General features: G+C 35.4%; 1 non-coding gene across 1 annotated transcript; it reads right to left on the bottom strand.

The window, feature by feature from the left end:
• Window positions 1-2,651: 2,651 nt before the first annotated feature.
• LOC138821847 (U6 spliceosomal RNA) lies at window positions 2,652-2,757 on the bottom strand. The gene has a single exon (XR_011370239.1). It is a non-coding gene; the product is annotated as a U6 spliceosomal RNA (small nuclear RNA).
• Window positions 2,758-26,171: the final 23,414 nt, after the last annotated feature.

Raw genomic sequence — 26,171 nt, 5'->3', positions numbered from 1 at the left:
CTTATAAATTATGGTCCAAAGAGAGGCAAATTTCTTCTGTCCCATAGTTCCAGTATCGTTTTTAAAAAGTACTAAATATTTTAAATATCATCACTTACTGTATTTTCAGAATTAAAGAATGAAAAAATTCACATATAACCAATCCAAAACGCTTTAAAACTAGGAGATGATAAAACAGGGCTCTGTGAAGTAAACTTTCTTCTACGTTTAAAATTATTCTAACAGCCTTGTGGTTCGTCACACCTGTAATCCTAACTACTCGGGATACCTACTTAGGAGCCTGAGATCTGGGGATAACATTTGGAAGCCAATCACGGCAAACTAAATTCATGAGATTATTTTTCAGAAATTTTAATGAACTAGCAAAGGGCCAGGAATGGAGATGTAGTTCATATAGTAGCTTACCAATCGAGAGAGAAAGACGTAGCGAGACCTTGAAGCCCTGATTTCAAACTCTGAGCATGCCAACACGCAGGAATGCACACACACTCACTTTTCCAAAATATCTTCATATCAGTGTTTTGCATTGATTTCTTTGTGAATGATATTATATGGGTAAAAGAGGCAAAATAATCTCTTCCATCTCAAAACGGTTTTATACATTTTTGTTGTAAAAATACTGAACAGAGAGGTTACAGTTACATGAGCAAAGTAATAAGTACAATTCCTATCAAGCATTGCTAACTCCTCCTTTGTTTTTCCTCCACAATTCCTTCCCTTCCACCTCCACAAGTACACTCCTCACGCCCCCAATCCCCACCCAATGTCCCCAGCCTAAATTGTAAAGTTCATTTTTCAAAATAATATCTTGTGCATCTATTGTTATACAATGGGTCAAACTGTATTCCTATTTAAGCATGCTGTTTTCTCCTTTTCCCTCCCTAAATCAGAGAAGTGTATATACAAGATGCAGGTGCACCAATGTCAAATAAAGTGAAAACGGGGTTTATACTGTTGGGGAGAAACGTATGAAAACAAAAAAAAATCACGTCATACATTATAAATATGTGAGAAACAACAGCAAGAAAGAAAAAAACGTCTTGTGTCTCAATCTTGGGGATCATTTAGCTTAACATCAACTTATCTATTCATATACACATAGCTTTTCAACTTTTCTGCTTATCCCAGACATATACTAGTTATTGCAAATAAGGGATACCATGGGACCTATGTTTTTTGGACTTGGCTTACATCAGTTAATATAATTTTTTCCAAGTCTTTCCATTTCCTAACAAATTGGGCGATGACATTCTTTCTGATGGAGGCATATAATTTATATATATATATATAGCATTATATATATATATATATATATATATATAGTATATGTGTGTGTGTGTGTAGACACATATACACACAGAGCATTTTCCTTTTTTGTTTTTTAGAGCAACTTAGTTTTGCACCTTCATCATTTTTTCAAATATTTTTATTGTGATTAAGTGGTTACATAATTTCCCAAATTTAACAATATTGTGGGATAGTGATGCTTAGTTAAAGTCACAAACATATTCTAACTTTGATGGAGCAAATTATCTATCATAGTCTACAACATTTATGAATTCTATGAGCTTTGAAATAGAGTTATTTCTTCCATATGTATACTTTTTTGTTTTGAAATATGTACATTTCTTTTTTTCCCATAGCGTCAGCAATTCCCTCTTTCCCATTTGTTCCCTCCTTCCCTTCAATGACATTGATTTGCTTAGTTAATTTTGGTCAATGTCCAGTGCAGCTGATGGATCCCACTGCTGTATGTTTTTCCCTGATTCCCTCTAGTTCTTTGTCGTCCTCCTGGTTTTCCTTCAGTGTACACATATGATCAGCAGAATGGGGTTATTTAGTAGTGATTCAACCAGATGAGTGGAAGTCCTTGGTTTCTTAAGTGTTGTTAATTTTGTCGTATCACCTTACATTTTGCATTTAACATCCACTTATCACCGAGAAAATGTGCTGTTTGTCTCTTTGCTCTTGGCTTACCTTGCTCAACATGATTTCCTGTAGCTTGATTGATTTCCCTGCTAATGCCATTATTTTGTCCTTTCTAATGGCAGGAATATATTCCATTGTGTATAGTTACCACAGTTTTTGGATCCATTCATCTCTGGTGGGACATATGGGTTGTTTTCATATCCTGGCTATTGTGAACAGTGCTGCAATAAACAAGGAGGTGCATGTTTCTTTGAATATTGCTACGTGTTGTTCAGGATAGATGCCTAGAAGTGGTATGAGTGGGCCATAAGGAATGTCAATATTTAGCTTTCTGAGGACTCACCAGACTGATTTCCAAAGTGGTTGTGTAAGTGTACATTCACACACACACACACACACACACACACACACACACACACACACACACACACACACACACTCACAACGTTTTCTTGATCCATTCTTCTACTGAGGGGCATCGGGGTTGGTTCCATATCTTACCTATGGCAAATTATGCTACAATAAACATTGTTGTGGTGGTAATTTTAGTATGGACTTGTTTATGATCATTTGGGAGAATGCCCAAAAGTGGGATTGCCGTGTAATAGGGGAGCTCTATGTGGAGTCTTTTGAGGAACCTCCAAACTGCTTTCCAAAGTGGATTAACAAGTTTACTCTCCCACCAAGAATGCAGTAGGATCCCTTCCAGCATCTGTTGTTGTAAAAATATGGAACGATTCACTAATTTGCGTGTCATCCTTGGGCAGAGACCATGCTGATCTTCTCTGTATGTTCCAATTTTAGTGTATGTGCAGCCAAATTGAGCACAGAACATTTTTTATATATGAAGAGTAATTAATTTTCTTAAACTAGATAATTCAACAAAAAGTAAGTTCAAAAGAATTGTGAAATTTTAGAACCATGTATTTCTTACGTAAAGCACACATTTAAGAATAAAGTCAAGGTTGACATGCCAAAAACAAAATAATTCCAGATATTTGTTGTTCATGAGATGTGTAGGAGGAGGAAGTCAATTATTCTACACAAGGCACCTGTCATAATGTTCATTGCAGCAAATGTTAAAGTTTGTTAAAAGTTTTAATATTTTAAGTATGTTTAATTTTGGGATTTGCTTATATATGACAAAATTAAGACTGTTTGGCAGGTCTTAAAATTTTTCAATAAAGTATATAATATTTCTGGTAGCATGTACTAGTAAGTATGTACATTTCAGAGTTTATAGAAACTTTACTAATGAGAAGGTGCAATGACTGTGTGAAGAAGCAGAGTGAAGAGTTAAGATTTTAATTACAGAGTTTCTGTTAAATCTTTAGGGCTCCCTTACATTATATGTTAGTGATGAACAAATAATGATATAAGCCACATACAAATGATGAGATGAACTATAAATAGTAATCTTAGTGGGTAAATTTAAAGGCTACTGATAGTATCCAATTTTAAATTTACAGGAATATGAGAAAATAGTAAAATCTACTGTGTACACTTCAAATACTGAAAACCCTGGTAATTGTTTTGTTTTTTATTTTAGTCATCATTAATATTTAATTATTGTTTTCTGTATTTATAGAATTTTTCCTTGTTGTAATATAATACAACTTTTTGTGAGTCGTGCTTAAGAGGTACTTTGAAAATGTTATTGGGATGGCCACACCATTTTTCATAGGTGCATGTGAATTTACAAAGAGCAAAACTAAAAACAAAATATTGATTAAAAATTTTATCAAATAGAGTCTGAATCAGGAGTGTTGATAAATGTCCACACCTAAAATCTTAACCCTAGGCTGAGGTAGTGGTATTACAGAGTTGAGGCCACAAAATTGAGAAACTGTGTTTTGTTTTGTGTTTTTGCTTTGTTTTTGTTGGTTGTGGGGCTTGAACTCTGGGTCTTGGGTACTGTCCCTCAGCTCTTCAGCTCAAGGCTAGCGCTACCACTTGAGCCACAGCACCACTTTCATCTTTTTATGCTTATGTCATGCTGAGGAATGAAATCCAGGATCACATGCATGCAAGGCAAGCACTCTACCACTTATCCACCTTCCCAGCACCTCAGAAACTGATTTAAAAAATCATCTGAACAATATTTGCTTTCTGCTTTGGGTTATATAACGAAATATGTGAACACATTTTTATATTTTTGTGAATTGTAATACTTCTAAGTTTATACTAACTGCAGCCAATTTATCCTTTTCAAAGTCAAGAAATATTTCTGAGAGTTTGCTTCTGTGAAGACTGTTTTTGCATTTATAATTTCTCCTGAGTTATTTTTTTTATCAAAATAACTTTATATTTTATGTTGATGAGTTATCATACATCAAATACCTTCAAATGTACAGGTAGAGTCTCAATATAGCAGTATGAGTATTCTCATACACTTCTCGTTTATTTGTTATGCACTTTAAGTATGATATTTCTTTCTCTTTCACCCTCTCTCCTTTCTACTCTTTCTCTTTCATGCTCCATGTCTGCTATTTAGAATTTTTTCTGGTCTACTATTATCCTTCAGGATCAACTGGTTTTGTGGGAACATGATAGGGACCATCAGTTACCCTTGCATTCTTTAAGAGTTATAACAGTGACGTGAAATTATGCTTTGCCATTTGAAATGGCAAAACAACAGCTCTAGAAATTCCTTTTCACTTTTAGTACTATTATAAATTTTATCTCATACGAATCATTGGGACTGATAAGATACGTTTAGCCTGGCACCTAAAAGTTCTTTTTCTTTTACAAACAACATTTTTCTTATATTATCAGTAAGTAAAAAGAAAAACAAAGCTATCTTATGGAAAGTAGGCTGAAGTTGTTCACATGGATGAAAAACAAGGTAATGGGGGAAGGGAGTACAAAGGATACCCCTCATATAGCACAGATCCTTAGAGCAGTTTATCATGTACACTTTGTGATAAGGACAATGTGCTGGGAACTGCAAATTAAATCACTGAACACCTGATATATATATATATATATATATATATATATGCACATATATTTATATATGTATATTTATTTATATATGCATATATGTATATATTGGCCTATATATGTACACAATAATGTTACTATACACACAAATACACACATACGTACACACATGTACACATGCACAAATGGAGAAAGACACATAGATATAGCCAACACAAGTTTCACTAGTTGTTGAATATGCCTTAGACAGAATGTTTGGAAACAAATGTATTGAGGATGTATTTGTGTTTGAGAGTTCTTTTACCACTCCTCTCATCTCTTCCAACTGGTAGGTTTAGAGAGATTCGACTTGAAAAATGCAGTACAAGTGATAGCAAGTCACTCGGAAATCTCAATAAGTATAGGTCGTATGGTGTCTACCAGCTCTCCATGGAGTGCTTGATCTTGTAGGCATTCCCAACAGCCAAAGGAGTAGGACAATATCCTTGTTAAGAATAAAGTTATAAGGCTTTAAATGGCATCATTCCTTGGGCTCTTTTCCAACAGCCAGCATCAATTCCTAAGCAGATGAGTGACTCCCCAGAAGACTGGAGCACAGGTCAAAATTTAACCAACCCATATGAAAAGTTTAAAGTGAGAAATGTTGACTGAGTTCGTGCTGATGTCCTTGCCACGAAAATGAGAAAAAAAGCAAGTTTTTTATGTATTAAAATTTGAGAATAATTTGTAACCTGTCAACAAATGTGTAGAACACAATTATAACAACTGACAAAAGATGATGTGCATTTCATTTATATGCTTTTGGACTTGGAAAATGTTTTTAAGTGTGTCTACACAAGTAGATCAGTATGAAACAAGCCAGCATTTTTTCATTTAAGATACAAAGAAAGGATACAGGTTGACCCATTGTAACAATGAGATTTGCAAGATACTACTAGAGGGGGGTGGACGGAGGTGTTATGGATGTGTGAAGGTAAGGAATAGTAGGGGAAAAACAAAGGAGGTGGTAAAAATGCTCAATCAAAAATGTACTTATTATCTTACTTATGTAACTGTAACCCCTCTGTACAGTATCTTTACAATGAAATATATATTAAAAACATACAAGGAAAACTGTACTGATAGCAAGTGGTATTTGTCACTCAATGTAAGTAAGGTATTGATTTTAGGACCACAAGCATACTAAAATTTTGGATGCTCAAATTCTCTACATAAATACAGTATATTATTTTCATTAGACTCTGCCCACAACCTAGTGCAGTGTAATTTCTGTGAAAATTTTTACTACATTCTATGTTTGTAATGGAAAATAAAATATATGCACAATCAACAGATACAAATTTATTTCAGATAGTTTTTGTCTGCATTTTGTGGATGGAATTGTGAGAGCTAATTTGAAAAGCACAAATTTAATCACCAAGAGCAGTCTTCAAGATGTAACAAAGATCTATAACAGCATCATTGAATGGTATGGGACTCTAAGGAGAAGTACTTGAATTGAAACATTATCAGAAAGTGTAAGCATGCAAAGACTATTTAGAAATGCAGCTGCTAGATTTCTAATGGAGAGCTTTTATAACATTTTGTGAAACACAAGTCAGGACCTCATGGAAGTGTAGACAATTTTCCTCCACCTTTCTGTCAATCTTGGTCATTATCAATCATAACATAGCTAATCTAGAATAATCCTGTAATAAGAAAATGTTTATGAGAAGTGAGGGAAGATAGTGGAGGAGAAGCTGGAGGCTAAACAATCTCTAGCATAGAAAGCAGTTTTAGTGTTCCAGAGAACAGTACTAGGCTAGAGTATCACACCAAGTGTGCCATCACAATACAGAGTTTGGCTAGAGAGGGAAAATCCAGGGAAGGAGACAGATCTGAACAGTTGCTATAGCCATGGCTGAGGCAGCTTTGGTGGCGGGCATAGCCATCCCGCCATACCTACAACAGAGAGGGTCCAGGAAAAAGGCACCAGACACAGTGGGTGAGCAGATTCAACTCAACACCAGCAACAACTGAAAAGGAGTAAATGAGTTAAACAGGCCCATATCAAACATTGAAATAGAAAAAGCAGTAAGAGACCTCCTGTCTAAGAAAAGCCCAGGACCACATGGATTTACAGCGGAATTCTACAAGGCTTTCAAAGCAAAGCTCATACCAATACTCCTCCAACTCTTCAATGAAATTGAAAGAGAAAGTTCACAACCAAACTAAGTCTATGAAGCCATAATAACCTTCATCCCAAAACCAGGCAGGAAAATCATCAATGAAAGAGGATTAGACACACATTACATTGATGAACATTGATGCCAAACTTCTCAACAAAATTTTGGCCAAATAATTCAACAATTCATCCAAAAAATTACATACCATGATGAAACAGGATTCAGTTCAGGGATGCAAAGCTGTTTCAATATACACAAATCCATTAATTAACACTACTTTATGATGAAGTTTCTGGATAAACTAGGAATCCAGGGAACATTCCTCAATAAAATAAAGGCTGTATATGACAAACCTGCAGCCAGCATTATACTTAATGGTCAAAAAGTAAAGACATTTCCTCATAACTCAGGAATGAGACAAGGACATCCACTTTCTCCACTTCTTTTCAATGTACTATTAGCATGCCTAGCTACAGCAATAAGAAAAGATGAAAACATAAAAGGGATCCAAACAGGGAAAGATGAAGTAAATCGCTCCCTCTTTGCAGATGACATGATCTTGTATTTAAAGAATCCCATGGACTCCACTCCCAAATCACTCATACTGATTCAAAAAATGGCAATGTATCAGGGTATAAAATTAACCCTCAAAAATCTGTTGCTTTTCTGTATGCCAACAATGAGAAAAGCGTGGCTGAAATCAGAAAAGCAACTCCATTCTTAATAACCCCACAAAAAATAGAATACCAATGAATTAACTCAACCAAAGAAATAAAGAATCTCCATGATGAAAACTTTAAAAACCTGAAAAAGGAAATAAAAAAACAGAACTTAGAAAGTGAAAAAACTCCCTTGATCCTGGATTGGAAGGATTAACATCGTGAAAATGGCAATACTTCCCAAGGCTATCTACAAATTCGATGCAATACCTATCAATATTTCAATCTTATTCTTCATGGAAATAGAAGAGGCAATCCAAAAAGTCATATGGAATGATAAAAGGCAATGAATAGCATTAACAATCCTTTACAGAAAGAACAGTGCTGGAGTAATATCAATACCAAATTTCAAACTGTACTATGAAGCCTTAGCAAATAAAACAGCTTCGTACTGGCACAAGAACAGACCTCAGAACCAATGGAATAGAATTGAAAATCCAGAAATAAGCCTACAGACCAATAGGCACCTAATCTTTGATAAAGGAGATAAAAAATAGAATGCAACAAAGACAGCCTCTTCAGTAAAAGTACTGGCAAAATTGGTTAATCACTCATAGAAAACTAAAGCTAGATCCTTATATATCATCCTGTACCAAATCAACTCCAAATGAATCAAAGACCTCGGAGTCAAAGCAGATACTCTGAAAACATTACAGGATAGAGTCGGATATACCCTAGGTATCCTTTGCAGAGGCTGAAATTTTCTTAATAGAGACCCAGAAGCACAAAAAAATCAAAGAAAGTTTGGACAAATGGGATTGTATGAAATTGCAGAGCTTCTGCATGGCAAAGGACATGGCTGGCAAGATCAATAGAAAGCACATTCATTGGGAGAAGATCTTCACTAGCCATGCAATAGACAAGGGTCTCATATCTAAAATATATGTGGAACTCAAAACATTAAATCCCCCAACAACAAATCCTAAAAGAAACAACTGCCCAATAAATAAGTGGACTAAAGACTTAAAGAGAAACTTCTCTGAAAAGGAAAGAAGGAAGGCCAATAGATACATGAAGAAATGATCAACCTCCCAAGCCATAAAAGAAAAGCAAATTAAAACAACATTTAGATACTACCTCACCCCATCCTTGAAGAGATGTGGCCAGAAGGGAACCTTATTGCATTGTTGGTGGGAGTGTAACTTGTTCAACCACTTTGGAGTAGTATGAAGGTTCCTCAAAAGATTCCACCTAGAACTTCCCTATGACCCAACAATTTCCATTTGGGCATTTATCCAAATGATCACAAACAAGACCATACTTAAGGTACCAGCACAACTATATTTATTGCAGCATTATTTAATATAGATAAGATATGGAACCAACCCAGATGCCCCTCAGTAGATGGATGGATCGAGAAAATGTGGTATTTAACCAAGTCCTAATCTTAGAGAGGGAAATAGTTTGCATAGAATAATAGGAGAGAGAATACAAAAAAAGAACAAGAAAAAAATGGAAAAACCAAAATTTAAATCTAAGTAGTGAAACACTTAAAAATTATGTAAGTTTAAACAAATGATATTGAGAGAAGAAAAGGATAAGATGAGAAGAAGGGATGGATTGAAAGGAGAAATGAAAACTAAAAAATAAAAATTCTTAAAATTAGTTACTTTAAAATTATATACATATAAAGATATAATACTGCTATTAAAGAATTTAAGCCTAAGAGGTTGTGAATTGAGTAATAAACTTCTGGATTAAGTGTGTACACAATGGGGTATAAGGTCTAATAATCGGCAACAGGTATATATCTGGGAATGAACAGAACAGCAATTTAGTCACGCAAAAAAAGAAAGAAATAGAAAAAAAAATGAAAAGAATACTAATAAAGGACCAAAAGATCAGAAGAGATTTAAAAAGCACACACACACACACATACACACCTAAAATAAAAATTAAGGGAAGAAAATAATATTAATAGAAAACAATTTTAAAAATTATTTTTTTAAAAAAAAGTTCAAATAAGAGTTGTTTGATTGCAATAATGAGATGTACAATTCATTATGTCAAAAAACGAACTTAACAACTTTGGTAGGGGGTGGGGAAGGATCGGGTAGGGGGAGGGGAGAAGTATGGGAAGGGATGGGAAGGGGAAACAACAAGGAGGCAACAATGCTTGATAAGAAATATACTTGTTATCTTGCTCATGTAATTGTAACTCCTTTGTACTGTATTCTAACAATAAAAAATTAAATTAAATTAAAAAAAGAGTTCTTTGATTTTTTTTTTGGGGGGTGTGATGGGGGCAATAGGATGATTGTGTATCTTCTGTGTCCATAACCAGTCTCTTGGTGGAGTCTCTGGTCTACTTTTGGTGTTTGGTTTTCCTGTGGCTTGATTGTTTTCTTAAGTCAGTTTGTTTGAGCAGGCAGAAAAATGCTTTGCCTAACCCATTGTTTTGTAATCCTCCTCCCAGGCTAGTTCAGCGGGAGGTAGATTTGCTTTGAGTTTCCCAAAAGAAGGAGATGGGAGTTTCCTCTAGTTTGGAGATGCTGTGATGAGACTAGGTTATGGGTAGAGTTGAGGCCTTTCAGAAATCAGTAGCTTTGCCTTGCTGGGCTAGCTCCTGAGACTCTCAGAGAGCCCAGCTTGGAGCCATTATCAGGGTTTATGTTTACTGAGTTTCAATTGTTTGTCTAGGCTGTAGGGAGGGGCAGCTCTGTTTACCTAGTGATGAAAGTCACTCCTCAGGGGGCAGATTTTTCTCTGTCTGGGGTGGTTGATTTTCCCCTGGGTACAGCTGAGCCTGGCAGGTCAGTGCAGGTTCCTATGACCTGCTAAATGACTCTTTGGTTTTTTCCCGAGGCCTGAATTGGAGCTAGTTGCTCAGCCGGGCCTTTATTAGTATCAAAGATGGAGATCTCCAGTGGTAGGGGATGTCCAGCCTTCTCTCCTCTGCTCCCTGAGAAGGAATGAGGAGATCAGGATTCTACTCATGCCAGAGTCTTATTCCTGGCAGTTTCTGGTCTGTGATCTGCAGGATGAAGATATCTGTTCCTTGTCAGTTCTTGCTTGTGTTGGGTAGAATCCGCTTGCCCGCCACATCTGGCACCTTTGTCCCAGATTCTCTCTGGGACAAATCTGTCCCAGATTCTCTCTGGCTGCTACAAGTGTCTCTGCTACCAACTCTGCCACTGCAGTCATGGCTAGCTGCATGTGTTCAGATCTGTTTCCTTGCTTGGATTTTCCCTCTTTGTCTAAACTCTCTGTATTGAGATGACACACTTGGTGTGACTCAGTAGCCTAAGACTGTTCACTGGAATACTAAAATGCTTTCTATGGGAAAGCTTGTTTAGTTTTCAGCTTCTTCTCTGCCATCTTCCCCCGAATTTCATGATTTTTTATGAGTATTTCTTTTAGGGAAAAATATCATTGGTGTTTATATTTTGTTTTGGCATAAAATGAGCCTACTATTGTCTTAATTTAAAGACATCTTTGGATATAAGGTAACACGCCTTTCAAAGACAAATTAGTAAATACAAAATATAAAATTTAAATGGCTTATAAAAACATTATTCATGTACATATGGCCATATAAGATGTTAAGTAAAATGAATCCCAAGATAGGGACACAACTTGTTTTTTTTCTTTATTGCAATTGTTTTTGATGTATCTAAAATGTATTATGTGAGTTTTTTCGTTTCTCCTCCATGTTCTTCCCCCATGATATAACTCCTGTTTTCACTGGATATGATGTTGGTGCCCTGCATCTTGTATACACATTTTTCTAGTGTGGGGAGAGGAAGAGAAACAAAAAAATGCTGAAACAAAGATTCAGGATGACCTATTGTAACAACGATATGAACAAGACACTATGTAGAAAACGAACTTTACAACTTGGGGAAGGGAGGGGGAATTTGGTAGATGGGGACGGAATGGATACCACAGGAAAAACAAAAGAGGATGTAACAATAGGACATGTAGTCATTACCTTACTTATGTAACTGTAAGCCCTCTGTACACTATTTTTACTATAATACATAAAAGAAACCATTATCCAGGAGTACATTAAGTTCAAATTTCATAAGTGCTATTAAATTAAATTTAACTGGGAGAAGATTCTCAGAAAAGTTTATTTGTGTGTGTGTTGTGCATTATTTCCCAAGTGTACACAAGTTAACAGTAGAAGAAACAATAGGAATAATAAGAGAAAGAAAAGTTCTGTGTTTAAGTATAATGGATCAATATACTATAGAAGACTCTGAAAATAAGACAACATTGAACCAAGAAAGCCAAGTCCATTATGTAGATCTATGGGAATGGCATAGAGAAATAATTAATACTAAGAGGGACATGAACAATGAGGCCACTCTCTCATCTATCTCTAAATTATGGTTGCTTATCACACAAATTTGTAAAATGTACAATGGAAGAATAATTCTGGTTCCAAAGCAAGTTACATATAAGAGCATAAACTTAACTGGAAAAAAAGTCCATGGTGAGAAAGCGGGAATTATACTAGCAATGAACTGATGGCCATGATCTTATTTCTTTTCCTTTCTTTTATCTTTTTTCTATTTTTTTTTTTTTTTGATGCTTGTAGCAGGGTTTGAACTCGGCCTGGGCAATATCTCTCCACTCTTCAGCTCAAGGCTAGTGCTCTACTTCTTGAGCCACAGCGCCACTTCCAGTTTTCTGGTGGTTAATTGGAGATAAGTGTCTCAGAACCTTTCTTTCCGACTCATACTGGATTTGAACTGCAATCCTCAGATCTCAGCCTCCTGAGTAGCTAGAATACTAGGCATTAGCTCAAGTGATGGAATACTATTCATGAGCAAGATTGCTGAATAAGGTTGCTGAGGCTTTTGCATACACACATAAAAACATACACATACACACAGAGGCCCATATATGTGCAAACACACCTGCACAAATGAAACAACTCTCAGAATATGGAGAAATGTTAGAAAACAATAGAAAATATATCCTGAGTAAGACTAGATCAAGTGATAATTTTTAATATTAGAAAGTCCTCAAGTGAAATTTCTTCAAAGATGTTTGAGAATATTCCATACCTAGGCATCAGAGATAACAAGAAATTCAAGTAATCATTATTAAAGGGATTGGATCCATGGAAGAATGAATCAGAGACCCCTGAAGGTGCATCTGAAAATGTTCATATCCTGTGTCAAATGATAGAACATCTTTGAAAATTGTACAGAAACGGTTTGAGCAGTCAGTCTAATGTATAAGATCATAGAAGTTCAGAATTGCTAGTTTCTATCTAGATTAAATAAACCATCAAACTATGGCAGGGCAATTTGATAAAATCTTGGAATTCCAGCACTCAGACTAAGACAGGAGATTAGAGAGTGGAATTACATAGTGATACCTTCCCTGGACAAGGCAGTATAATTTTGTCTAATAAAACAAACCAAACAACAAGAAATGAATACACAGTTGGAAGTTTGGGCTAATTTTGTCATTATATTTTGAGAAGGCAAGTTTCCTATTGAAATGAAACTCATATATAATCCTCAGTTGTGTTTTAAATGCTCTCTTCATTAAACAACATTCCTACATGCAAAATGGCTCATGATTCCCAATCAAAAATTTGAAAAAGTAAGCATCATTCTGTTGGATTTCAAAGAAATTATGAAGGATTACAAAAGTTTAAGCCTGGAAAAATACCAAAGTCATCTAATGTAGGACTTTGTAGACCTTGCTAATTTAGAATTTAGATTTAAAATAAATATTTTGGTTTTGTTTGTAATGTCATATTCTATAGGATACTACAAAAATTTTTTTAAGTACAGGTTTTAATTGACAAATTCACAAATGAATCTGGCATTTTATTTGCTTAAAATATTCTTTCAAGCGAGATATAATTAGAACTTAGTTAATTGATAATTCCAACAGTTCATGTATAAAATGATCGTGTGAATAATCTAGACAGAAATGCCAACAAATAGATATTAATTTATAAATTTAGAACAAGCAATTTTTTTAGGCTGTGGTGTAACATGGTATGAAGAGAGTAATTTTGTGAGGTCTTGGTTCTTCTATCTATTCGTAATACTGGAAGAAATTTCCTTAATTACGTGCCTCTGTATACAATGAGAAAAATGCTAGGGTGGGAGTTGGTTTTTATTTTTTGGTTTGTCCTCAGGTTTGAACTCTGGGCCTGGCCACTCCCTTTGAGCCGGTTTGTGCTCAAGGCTCATGCCCTACAACTTCAACCTCAGTGCCACTTGAGTCTAGCTTTTCCTGAGAAGTTTATGGGAGATAAGAATCTAAAGAATTTTCCTGACGGGGTGGGCTTTGAACCATAATCTTCTGGTCTTAGCCTCCTGAATATCTATGATAGATAAAAAATATAAATAATATTTGCAAGTGTCCTGATTTGTAGAAATCAGAAAAATGTTGCAGCAAAGTTTAGTGTAGTGTACTTTCCACAATAGAAAGGGCATCATATTAACACAAGTGTAGTATTTTTTCACAATAGTGATAAGCTATTCATGATGTGAATTAAGGGAATTTTAAGGTCCACCTTACAAATTGGATACTGTTGGGCTAGGAAGACTTTATGGCATAAAAGCTTGGGATTGATGGTCACAGAAATAATAGCTTACTCTGATGAAAAAATGTTTATTCTTGAGGAATTAATTATGACACGTACTTTGTAGTTATATCCTCCACCAGAATGTGGCTATTTTTTTCTGTTGATTTCTCAATATGTAACGCCCTGTTAGAAACTGCAGCTATTGCAGAATTAAATAACATGCAAACAGGTACTACTTTGAATATCTCTGATATGGAATGTTGAGAATTTGAAAATGACTAGTTAGTATTTGTAAGAACTTTGAAGAACACATATATTCTGTGTTTTTAACAATTATTCAGTTTTAAAAGCTAGGAGTTTCCAGAGAATTAAACTGTTTTCTGTTTTACTATCAGACAATACTAAACTTAACTTTTTTGAAAATTGTGGCAGGTATATTGTGAAAATATTGTATATTTGGATAACATTCAAGTTTATGAACCTCTGATAAAGAAAGGTCTAATTAACTCAATTTAGATGCCAAATAGTGTTCATTTTTAAAAAGGTAATGCACATATAATAATATTTACTATAGCAATACAGTGAAATTATACTTTATGTAACTTATTTTTAGTTTAATTTTATTTTTAAGGTGATATGTACAAGGGTTGCATTAATTGTAAGGTAGTGAATACATAACATGTCAAAATTTTACCCACTACCTCATTTTTCTCACACTTTTCCTTTCCCCCCAAACCCCTCACAAGTTGTAATGTAAATTTCCAACATGTTGTCTTGTGAGTATTGCTATTGCATTGGTTTACCCTTTGTCCTTTGTCTGTCCAATTTGTTGTTTATCTTATTTTGTCAAATTAAGATCAATGCATGTGCAATACACACAGTACTGAAATCAAACACAGCAGTGGATAAACTATAGGGGAAAACACAAAAGAAAAAATAAATCACATAGTACATTAAAAAAAAAAACAACCACAAAGAAAAACCTCTATTTCCATATCTAGGTGTTCATTTTGCTCAAGATGATCTTATATGGTCCTATATACAAAGCTTTTCAGCCATTCTGCTCATCTGCTAGTGTTAATCTATGAATTTGTTATTATTACAAATGAGGGAAACTATGGAATCTGTTTCTTTGAGTCTTGCTTATTTTATTTAGCACGATTTTTAAAAATGTTTCCATTTCCTTTTGAATTGGAAGCATAGAATTCAAACACACACACACACACACACACACACACACACACACACACACACACACACACACACACACACACACACACACACATATATATATATATATATATATATATATATATACGTATCACATTTTTTGAGTCGTTCATCTACGGAATGGCATATTGGTTTAAAACATGTTTGCATATAAGTATCACTTAGGGTCAATCAAAAATGACAGATGACATCTCCCCAGAAATACTAAAATCATGATTTCTATATAAGAAAGGATTTTATGGTGGTACAAGTGTTGAAATATCTGGATGAATGTAATTTATATCTTGCACTGAATTAGGCAGAACGATATCCAATATCATATAGGATAAAAATGAGAGTGACAAAATATTCCCTTGAGAAATATATAGGAGTCTGCCAGAAGAATGATGAAATTCAGATAATTTTGAATAATTTAGAAATACAAGCTCAAATATGTTTCTTTAAATAAAAATTATGTAAGTGGAAGGGCAAAAGAAGGAGAAAAGAAGAAAATAACTGACAGCAGATCATTGTCACAAGTTAGAGTATAAAAATCATAATCTAGAGTTCGGAGGAAGATGGCAGAAGGTCTAGGCTAAACAAGCTTTTGCATAGACAACAGTTTTAGTGTTCCAGTCAACAGTGCTAGGCTAGAGATACACACACAGTGTGCCATCACAGTACAGAGAGTTTGGCCAGAGATGGAATATCCAGGCAAGGAAACAGATCTGAGCATCAGCGCCGGAGCCACCATGCCTACAGAGAAAGTCCAGTCAAAAAGATGCCAGACACTGTGTGTTTTCTACTCAACACCAGGAAGAACTGACAAGGAACAGATATATTCATGCTGCAGATCGCAGACCACACAGAGCCCAGTAATGAAGACTCTGGCATGAGTAGAACCCTGACATCCTCACTCCTTCTCAGAAACCAGAGAGCTCCATCTTTGATACCGACAAAGGCCCAGAAATTGATACTGACAAAAGGCCCAGATTTGTCACTGTGCAACTCAGGACTTTGGTTGATGCCTGCCTTAAAATAGTGTTCTAGCACAAAAATGGTGTAACTTTCTTACCAAATAGAGGCATTCATGGAATCCAATAAAAGACAGCTGAAAGAAGTCAGGGAGACCAGAAAGGGAATGTTGAATGGAGCCCTACAGAATGAATGGGAGTCCAAGGAAACCATAACCGGTCAACTAAGTGATTTGAGAATAAACATAAAACCAAATTACGGAAGTAATGAAGTTCATATAAGATCTAAAACAAAGCTCCAACAAAGAATTTGAAGTCATCAAAGCTGACCAAATAGAAGGAAAAGAAATTAAAAACAAAGTGGAAAGTCTTGAGAGCAGGGTAGACCATGCACAAGATTGAATCTGAGGGATTGAAGACAGCCAGGTTATTATAAAGAATGAGAATACAACTATCCAAGACAAATCCAAGAAATATTATGGATCTATTCAACATTTGGAAGACACCATCAGAAGGCCTAATTTGAGGATAATGGGTATAGAGGAGCACCTAGAATCAGAAGTTCATGGTCTAGGAAATTTGGTTAACATGTTCCAAGCAGAGAACTTCTCAAACATGCAGAAAGACAGACCTATTCAGATTCAAGAAGCTTTTAGTACCCCAAATCGACCAGACTAGGACAGGATATCCCACCGTGACATTATAATCCCCACAGGATCAATTCCAAGGAAAAAATCCTTAAAGCTGTCAAGGAGAAAAGATCAACCACTTACAAAGGGAAACCAATTAGAATAACCTCAGATATCTCAGCAGAGACAATTACAGCAAGAAGAGCCTGGAATGACATATGCCATGCCCTAAAAACAAACAACTATCAACCAAGAATACTGTATCCACCTATACTGTACTTCATAACCGAATTCCAAATAAAAACCTTCCATACCAAAGAACAACTGAAACAATATATATCCACCAAGCCCTATACATGACACTTCACCATCCCCTACACATAGAAAACCAACAAGATGACAATAAAGGCGAAGAAACCACACCCAAACTGAGAATCCAAGAACCATAGGAAGAACCCAGTTGCTGTAGCCCCTAAGAAGGGGCATAAAATGGCAGGAACTCCCAAACATGTCTCAAACCAAACTCTCAACATTAACGGATTGACTCTCCAATTAAGCGACATAGACTGTCAAGTTGGATTAAGAAGCAAGATCCTTCTATCTGCTGCCTTCAGGAGTTACATATTACTCATAAAAACGAACATATTTTCAGTGTGAAAGGCTGGAACAAAATCTACCAAGCAAACGGCCCCCATTAACAGGTGGAAGTTTCAATCCTAATAACAGATAAAATAGACTTCCAATTAAATTTAGTGAGAAGAGATAAGGAAGGTTGCTACTTACTAATTAAGGGATCTCTCCTTCACGAGAATATTACAATTCGAACTATCTATTCAGCAAACAACCAAGCACCCAAATTATTCAAGAAACACTACTTTCCCTCAAATCTGACATAGCTCCAAAGACATTAATTGTTTGAGACTTTAGCACACAACTTTCCCCACTAGATAGATCAACTCGGCAAAAAATCAACAGAGAAACAGAGAAACAGAGAGGTCTAAACAACTGCATATGTCAACTAGATTTAACAGACATCCACTCTATATTTCACACAGCAGCATCAGAATACACGTTTTTCTCAGCAGCACATGGAACATTTTCCAAAATAGACCACATTTTAAGTGACAAAGCAAACTTTTCCAAATTCAGAAACATTGAAATTATACCTTGCATTCTCACACAACAAGGGAATAAAATTAGAACTCACCACCAAAAGCCACCGAAGAACGTCCTGTACCACATGGAGGCTGATAACCAAACACACTGTGGAATGACCAGTGGGTCATGAAAGACATTAGAAAGGAAATTCAAATATTCATGATATTCAGCAAAGATGAACACACAAATTACCAGCTACTCTGGGACACAGCAAAGGCAGTACTCAGAGGCAAGTTTATAGCTCTGAGTTCCAACCCAAACAACTTCTACAGATCTGAAACCAACAATTTAATGAGACATCTGAGACTCCTTGAATAAGAGCAACAAGATAATCCCCAATCCAGTAGATGGAAATAAATAATTAATATTAAATCAGAATTAAAGAAATAGAATAAAAAAACATAGAAAGAATCAACAAAAGAAAGAGTTGATTCATCGATAAAATTAAGAAAATTGAGAGAACTTTAGCAAATCTTATCAGAAAAACAAGAGAACACAACAAAATAAATTCAGAGATAACAATGGAAACATCACCAGAGACACAACCAAGATTCAGCACATTATAAGGGAATACTTTATGCTAATAAGTTTGAGAACTTGGCAGAAATGGACCTTTTCTTAGCAAATATTGACATGCCGAAACTAAACCAAGATGAGTTAAACCATCTTAACAGGCCCATATCCAACATTGAAATAGAAACAGCAGTAAGAGTCCTCCCATCTAACAAAAGCCCAGATCCTGATGGTTTTACAATGGAATTCTACAAGGCCTTTATGAAGAGCTCACACCAACACTCCTCCAAATCTTCAATGAAATTGAAAGAGAAAGTTCACTACCAAACTCATTCTATGAAGCCATCATAACCCTCATCCCAAAACCAGGCAGGGAGTCATCAAAGAAAGAGAACTATAGACCCATTTCTTGGATGATCATTAATGCAAGAATTTTCAACACACTTTTGGCCAATCGACTTCAACAATTCATCCAAAAAAAATCATACATCATGATCAAACAGGATTCATTTCAGGTTTCATTTCATGCAAAGTTGGTTCAATATATGCAAATCAATTAATATAATTCATCATATCACCAAGAGCAAAGACAAGAACCACAAAAGGGATTTGACAAGATCCAACACCCCCTTTACATTGCAGATTCTGCAAAAAATAGGAATACAAGGAACATTCCTCAGCACAAGAAAGGCTCTATATGACAAAACTACAGCCAGCATTATACTTAATGGTGAAAAACTAAAGCCATTTCCTCCTAACTAAGGAACGAGACAAGGATGTCCACTCTCTACAACACATCTCTTCAATTTAGAATTAAAATGCGTAGTTTAACCATAAAACAAGATGCAAAGATTAGAGGGATCCAAAAAGGGAAAGAAGAAGTACAACTCTCCCTCTTTGCAGATGACATGATCTTGTATTTGAAGAATCCCACAGACTCTACTCTCAAATTACTCAAGGTGACTAAAAATATTGGTAAAGTAGCAGGGTATAAAATTAACCTTCAAAAATCAATGGCATTTCTGTATGCCAACACTGAGAAAAGCGTGCTGAAATCCGGAAAACAACTTAATTTGTAATAGACCCATAAAAAATAAAATACCTAGAAAGTAACATACCCAAAGAAATGGAGGATCTCTATGATGAAAACTTTAAAAACTTGAAAAAGGAAATCAAAACAGAACTTAGAATGGGCAAAAAAACTCCCATGCTCCTGTATTGGAAGAATCAACATCGTGAAAATGGCAACATTTTCCAAGGTTATCTACCAATCCAATGTGATACCTATAAATATTCCAACCTCATTCTTCAAGAAAATCGAAAAGGCAATCCAAAAATTCATATGGAACACTAAAAGACCCTAATAGCTATAACGATCCTTAACAGAAAGAACAGTGCTGGAGGAATATCAATACCAAATTTAAAACAGTACTACAAAACCATTATAATCAAAACAGCTTGGTACTGGCACAAGAACAGACCTCAGGACCAATGGAATAGAATTGAAAACCCAGAAATAAACCCACAGACCTATAGTCAGCTAATATTTGATAAGGGAGCTAAAAAAATAGAATGGAAGAAAGACAGCCTCTACAGTAAATGGTGCTGGCAAAATTGGTTAATTACTTGTAGAAAATAAAAAATAGATCCATATATGTCATCCTGCACCAGAATCAAATCCAAATGGATCAAGGACCACGGAGTCAAAGCAGACACTCTGAAATCATTACAGGTCTGAACTCATTATTAGATCTCCTTGGCATAGGCCGAAAAATTGTTAAAAGAGACGCAGAAACACAACAAATGAAAGAAAATTTACTTCATTGTTATTGGGAGTGTAAACTTGTTCAACCACTTTGGAAAGTTGTATGGAGGATCCACAAAAAACTCCTAGAGCTCTCCTATGACCCAGCAATCCCACTTTGGGGCATTTACCCAAATGATCACAAACAAGACCATATTAAATCTTCCATCACAACCATGTTTATTGCAGTATTATTTACCATAGCTACCATATGGAACCAACCCAGATGCCCTTGAGTAGATGAATGGATCAAGAAAATGTGGAATATATAAACAAAGGAATTATTTGCCTCCATCAGAAAGAATAACAATTCTCCATTTGTTAGGAAATGGAAAGACTTAGAAAAAATTATATTAAGTGAAGTAATCCAGCCCCAAAGAAACATAGGTCCCATGTTTTCCCTTGTTCAAGTACCACTTCTTGTGAGCACACACCCAGTCTATGCGTGAGGGTACTTTCTCCATTTTAAGCCATAGGGTAGTACTCACTATCTGAAGGGGAAAGTTCCACAGTATAACCCTATGCCCACATTAGAGGGTGTATAATTTAAAGTATTTTGAGACAAACAGTGATACGAGAATTGAAATGCTCTTAAGGGACATTTCCTTGGAACTCTTTAGTTTACCCAGGAGAAATATAAATATCCATAAACTTTGGAGCTAATTAGTAAATATCCGAATTAGCACTAGATCCTAGATGTTGTGTTATTACAAGTCTTCATTGTATTATTTTTACATCAGAATCCTTCATTACTTGCCAATGTGTAAGAGAAAATGAAAGAAAGGCATTAAAGCAAAATGCCTTATCTTTTTAGGAATGTAATCCTAGTGGTGAGGGTAATGTCTGAACTCTTCCATTAAATAAAAGCTTGAAGTTTATAAGAGCACTTCCTACACATAAGAATTTGTGGCAGGTTGATTGACAGGGTTATTTCATCATGGAGATCTCATCTCCAAAACACTGTTCTTATTTAAATTGTCTATATCTTTTTAGTTTTCAAATCCAAATAGCATATTTCCTTCAATGTCTCTGTAACAGTTTTGACCTATTCTTCCTGCAAATTCTTTCCTTTCTTTACTTCTGTAAATCTGCGTTTATTACTTTCTTGTTTCCTTATTTATCTCATTCTTCCAATCTTGTCCACACTGGTAAACACATTGTTCAAAATTGTGTCAGGACTTTGCTTTTCTCTTCCCCGATTTTATTATTCTTTTTCATATTCATGGTCATGGATATTTTGATAATGTCTAAACAAACCTATCTTTGCATGTGTTTAATATAAACTTAGGAAATATCAGAGTTTTTTTCCCCTAAATTCATCATTTCCACCTGCAATCCCTATCACCAAGAATATCTCTAACACAGTTGCCTGGCCAGAGATGTAGAACCCTTTAGATTTCTTCTTACCCTTCTGCTCCCACCCATTATATAAGATGATTGATCAAGATTTTCTGAGTTTCTGCCACTAATATGATTTCTATGTACTCCTTATTATGCCCCTGACATAAGCTTGTTTCATGTAATCATCACTGGTCAACTAGACATAAACAACCTTTTACAAAGTATGTTTTTCCCCATAGACATTTCATATGGTCCTTTCCATCACCAAATTACTTCTGCTTGTAAGTACACAGAGTGAAGAGCTCAGACATAAACTCTATTATCATTATTTACTCATTACATTGGCTACTGGCCTTACATTTCTCATCGGTAAATGGATGTAATCTACCAGAAGTATTGAAAAATATATTTGTTGACTTCTAGAGCAAAAAAAAAAAGAAAAGTGAAGCGTCCTTACGTTTTCCCTCTAGCTTACAAATAAGGAAAGGGTCCAATTCAGTTTATTGGTATAAAGTCACACATTGTTTCATGCAGAAATAAAAATAAATTTTCCTCCTGGCTCTAAGGACCGTGTCTTTTTAAGGTAACTCTAGATATGTAAGTGGCATTATGTAAATTGTGTCATGTGTTTACAGCTGTATTGAAGAATATGTCATTGGAAAACATTGGTTAATGAATAATGTCTTTATGTAAATGGTATTTGAACTAATCACACGAAGTTGAAAACTACATCTTAGTCCATCAAAATTTTCCTTATTGCTTTATTTGTTGGCAAGTGTGCTTAATAAATTTATACATAGATATTCTCCAGTTAACTGGATGGAAACTAAAACTGATCATGGATTTCTGCCTAATGAGTGAAGCATGCTTGAGGCATGTGTTGTTAACTTCTAGGGATATATAACTAAGCCAATAGCTATGTGGGTAGTGAAAGGCTTTCTCCTCAATTCCCAAGGCTAGAACAAACAAGATCATTTCTAACAGAAAGCATTCAGCTTATTATATTTTATCTATGTGGGATAATCAACATGTGCAAATAAACGATTTTATTTATAAGAAAACAATAGTACCAAGAAAAGTGAGTATATTTAGAGAGACTGAAAAAATAACATAAGGGTTTTTAGTCTCTCACCTATTTATGTGATTGTATTTCTTGATATTGAAACTCTCCTCTTGTTATTCTTATTGTATTAATCCATTGCTTTTTAGTACTATGTATTCAATGTTGGAAATCTGGCTTAAAAGATGTCTAAAAATTTTTTCTTTTCAATCACAACTTTGTCATTATCAGGCTACACTGTGGTCATGATCATCTTCATCAATATTATTATTAGAATCATAAGTGCTAACTATTGAACATATGATACCTGTCTATGATTTTGCAATATTTATATTTTGATTAATAATTTTAATGTTACCACTGTGCATGCATCCATGTTAAAATATTGAATAAATTAAGAAATAAACAAAAAAACTAAGCCATATCAGGTAGCTTGACTATGTGCTTATAACAATTTATTGATATATTTTTGAGGCATTGCAAATTCCTAACCAGTATGAATTATCTTCCTCTGTCCCTGTCATTACACACAAATATTTAAGAGTTTGAACAGAATTTTTTCAAGTAATATTCTATAAACATTACTACAATATCATGTGTATATCTAAAATTCCCTTGAAATTAATAAACTCTACTTTCTATTGAAATATTAGTTATTTTACACTAGGAAACTTTTGGAAAAATAGACTGCCTAATTTTGAAATGAAAAATAGTTGAATAAAAGTTTCAGAGGGAGTTCCGGGATGATGGCGGAGGAGAAGCTGGAGGCTAAACAAGCTCTCCCATAGAAAGCAGGTTTTCTGTTTCAGTGAACACTTCTAAGCCAGAGAATCACACCAAGTGTGCCATCACAGGACAGAGAGTTAGGCCAGAGCGGGAAAATACAGGCAAGGAGACAGATCTGAGCACTTGCCAGCTGCCCCAGCTGCGGTAAAATCTGTGGCGGCAGTGGCGGCGACTGTAGCCGCCATACCTGTAACAGAGAAAGTCCGGGACGAAGGCACCAGAGGCAGAGGCAGCAGGTGAGCGGATTCTATTCAACACCAGCAAGAACTGACAAGGAGCAGATATCTTCATCCTGCAGTTGGCAGACCAGAGACGATACAGGAACCAAGATTCTGGCATGAGTAGAAGCTTGACATCCTCACTACTTCTCAGGATCAGAGGAGGGAAGGCCACCCCTCCCTTCCCCACTACCAGAGATCTCCATCTTTGATACTGACAAAGGCCTGGCTGAGCAGCTAGCTCCAACTCAGGCATTGGAAGAAAACAAGAGTAATTTAGCAGGTCTCAGGAACCTAACCTGACCTGTTAGGCTCAGCTCCACTCAAGGAAAAGTCACCCAGCAGAGGCCGCAAGCCCCAGGAGTGGATTTCTTCACTGGGTACACAAAAAGAGAGGCTGCTCCTCCCTACAGCAGCCTTGAAAATCAATTGAAATACACTAAATATAAACCCTGAAAAAGGCTCCAGGCTGGGCTCTGTGATGACTCAGAAGCTAGCCCCTCAGGGAAAAACTACTGTTTGCTGAAAGGCCTCAACTCTACCCAGAACATTGCCTCATCACAGCATCTCTAACCTAGAAGAAACAGCCATCTCCCTCTTTTGTGATACTCAAAGCAGATCTCCTGCCCATTGAACTAGCCTGGGAAGAGGATCAAAAAATCCTGGGTAAGAAGAGCATTTTTCTCCCTGCTCATATTAACCGACTTAGGAAACCAACCAAGCCACAGCAAAATCAAACACCACAAGCAGACCAGAGACTCTAAATAGAGACAGGTTAAGGACACAAGGGAGATACAGGATCTTCCCATTCCCCAGAAAAAAATCAAAGAAATTTCTTGTACCTTTTATCAAAATTTTTTCCTAAAACTTTAAAAAATATTTAATATTGAGCTTTTAAAAAATTGTTTTCTATTAACTTTTTTTCTTCCTCTTATAATTTTTATTTTAAGGGTATAAGTGTGTGCCTTTTTTCTCTCTTTTCTTTTTTTCTTTTTTGTTTAGAGCTACTGACCTTTTGATCCTTTTTTCTTTCCTTTTCATTCTTTTCACCTTTTCTTCTCTTTTGTTCTTCTTTGCATGACTTAATTGTTCTTCTGCTCATCCTCATATATACCCTTAGTCAATTATTAGATCTTATTCCACATTGGGTACACACTTAATCCGGAAAGGTATTTCTCAATTCAAAACCATTTAGACTTAAATTCATTAATAGTAGTACTGCACTTTATATCTATATAATATTTTAAGCATTTTTAAAGTTTTCCATATCTCCTTTTTATCCGTACCCTTATCGTATCCTATCCACATTCTTCTGTGATTATTACATTTTTAATTTTGCATAATTTTTAAGTTTTTAAGTGTTTCACTTTTTAATTTTTAATATTTGTTTTTCTATTTTTTTCTTGTCTCTTTTTATATCGTTCTCTTCTTTTATTTTCTCTCTCTCTACTATCAATCTATCCAACCTATTTCCCACTTTGAGATTAGGACTTAGTTAACTCACCCTCTGCATTTCCATATCCTTCTGTCCCTATTTTTACCCATATCTCACCCAAAACCTAATAATTTCTGGTTGCCAAATTCTTATTTGCGGTTCTTAACCCATTAATACATAGTTTTTGATGTTGAATAGATATATCTGTTGAACTAGAGTGTATCTGCAAACTATCACTTAGCAACTACAGACGTTGGTTGATGATTACCTTAAGATAGTGATCTAGCACAAAAGTGTTACTTTCATCCCAAATGGGCAAGACAAGCAGAAAAACACAAGAAAAATGGCAAATCCGAGTATCTCAACTCCCAATCATGATAATCAGTGGACAGAACAGATAATTAATAATACAGACGAGAGCTCCCTAAAAGCTCTACAAACACTACTGGAAAACATGGTAAATGAAAACATTGAAAACCTGCAAAGGACTCTGTATGAGCATGATAGGGAGAGAGAGGAGGCAAAAGAAAGACCAATACAGGAATATTATGAGCATGAGGAAGCTACTCAAAGACTGATACAGGAATTGCATGAGCACCTTGAGAGCACTCAAACAGAAATAAATAAATAACAGGCTGAAATGAGTCAAAGAGAGCTACTGGGATCGCATGAACCAGAGGAAGCTAATCAAAGAATAATACAGGAATTGCAAGAGTAGGATGAGAATACACAAAGATCATTAAAGGCATTCATGGAGTCCATAAATGGAGAACTGAAAGAACTCAA

This window comes from Dipodomys merriami, unplaced genomic scaffold (assembly GCF_024711535.1).
Source record: "Dipodomys merriami isolate MVZ:Mamm:240054 unplaced genomic scaffold, mDipMer1.0.p SCAF_942, whole genome shotgun sequence".
NCBI lineage: Eukaryota > Metazoa > Chordata > Mammalia > Rodentia > Heteromyidae > Dipodomys > Dipodomys merriami.
The sequence above is the reverse complement of the archived record's forward strand: the minus strand, read 5'-3'. Positions and strand labels throughout refer to the sequence as shown.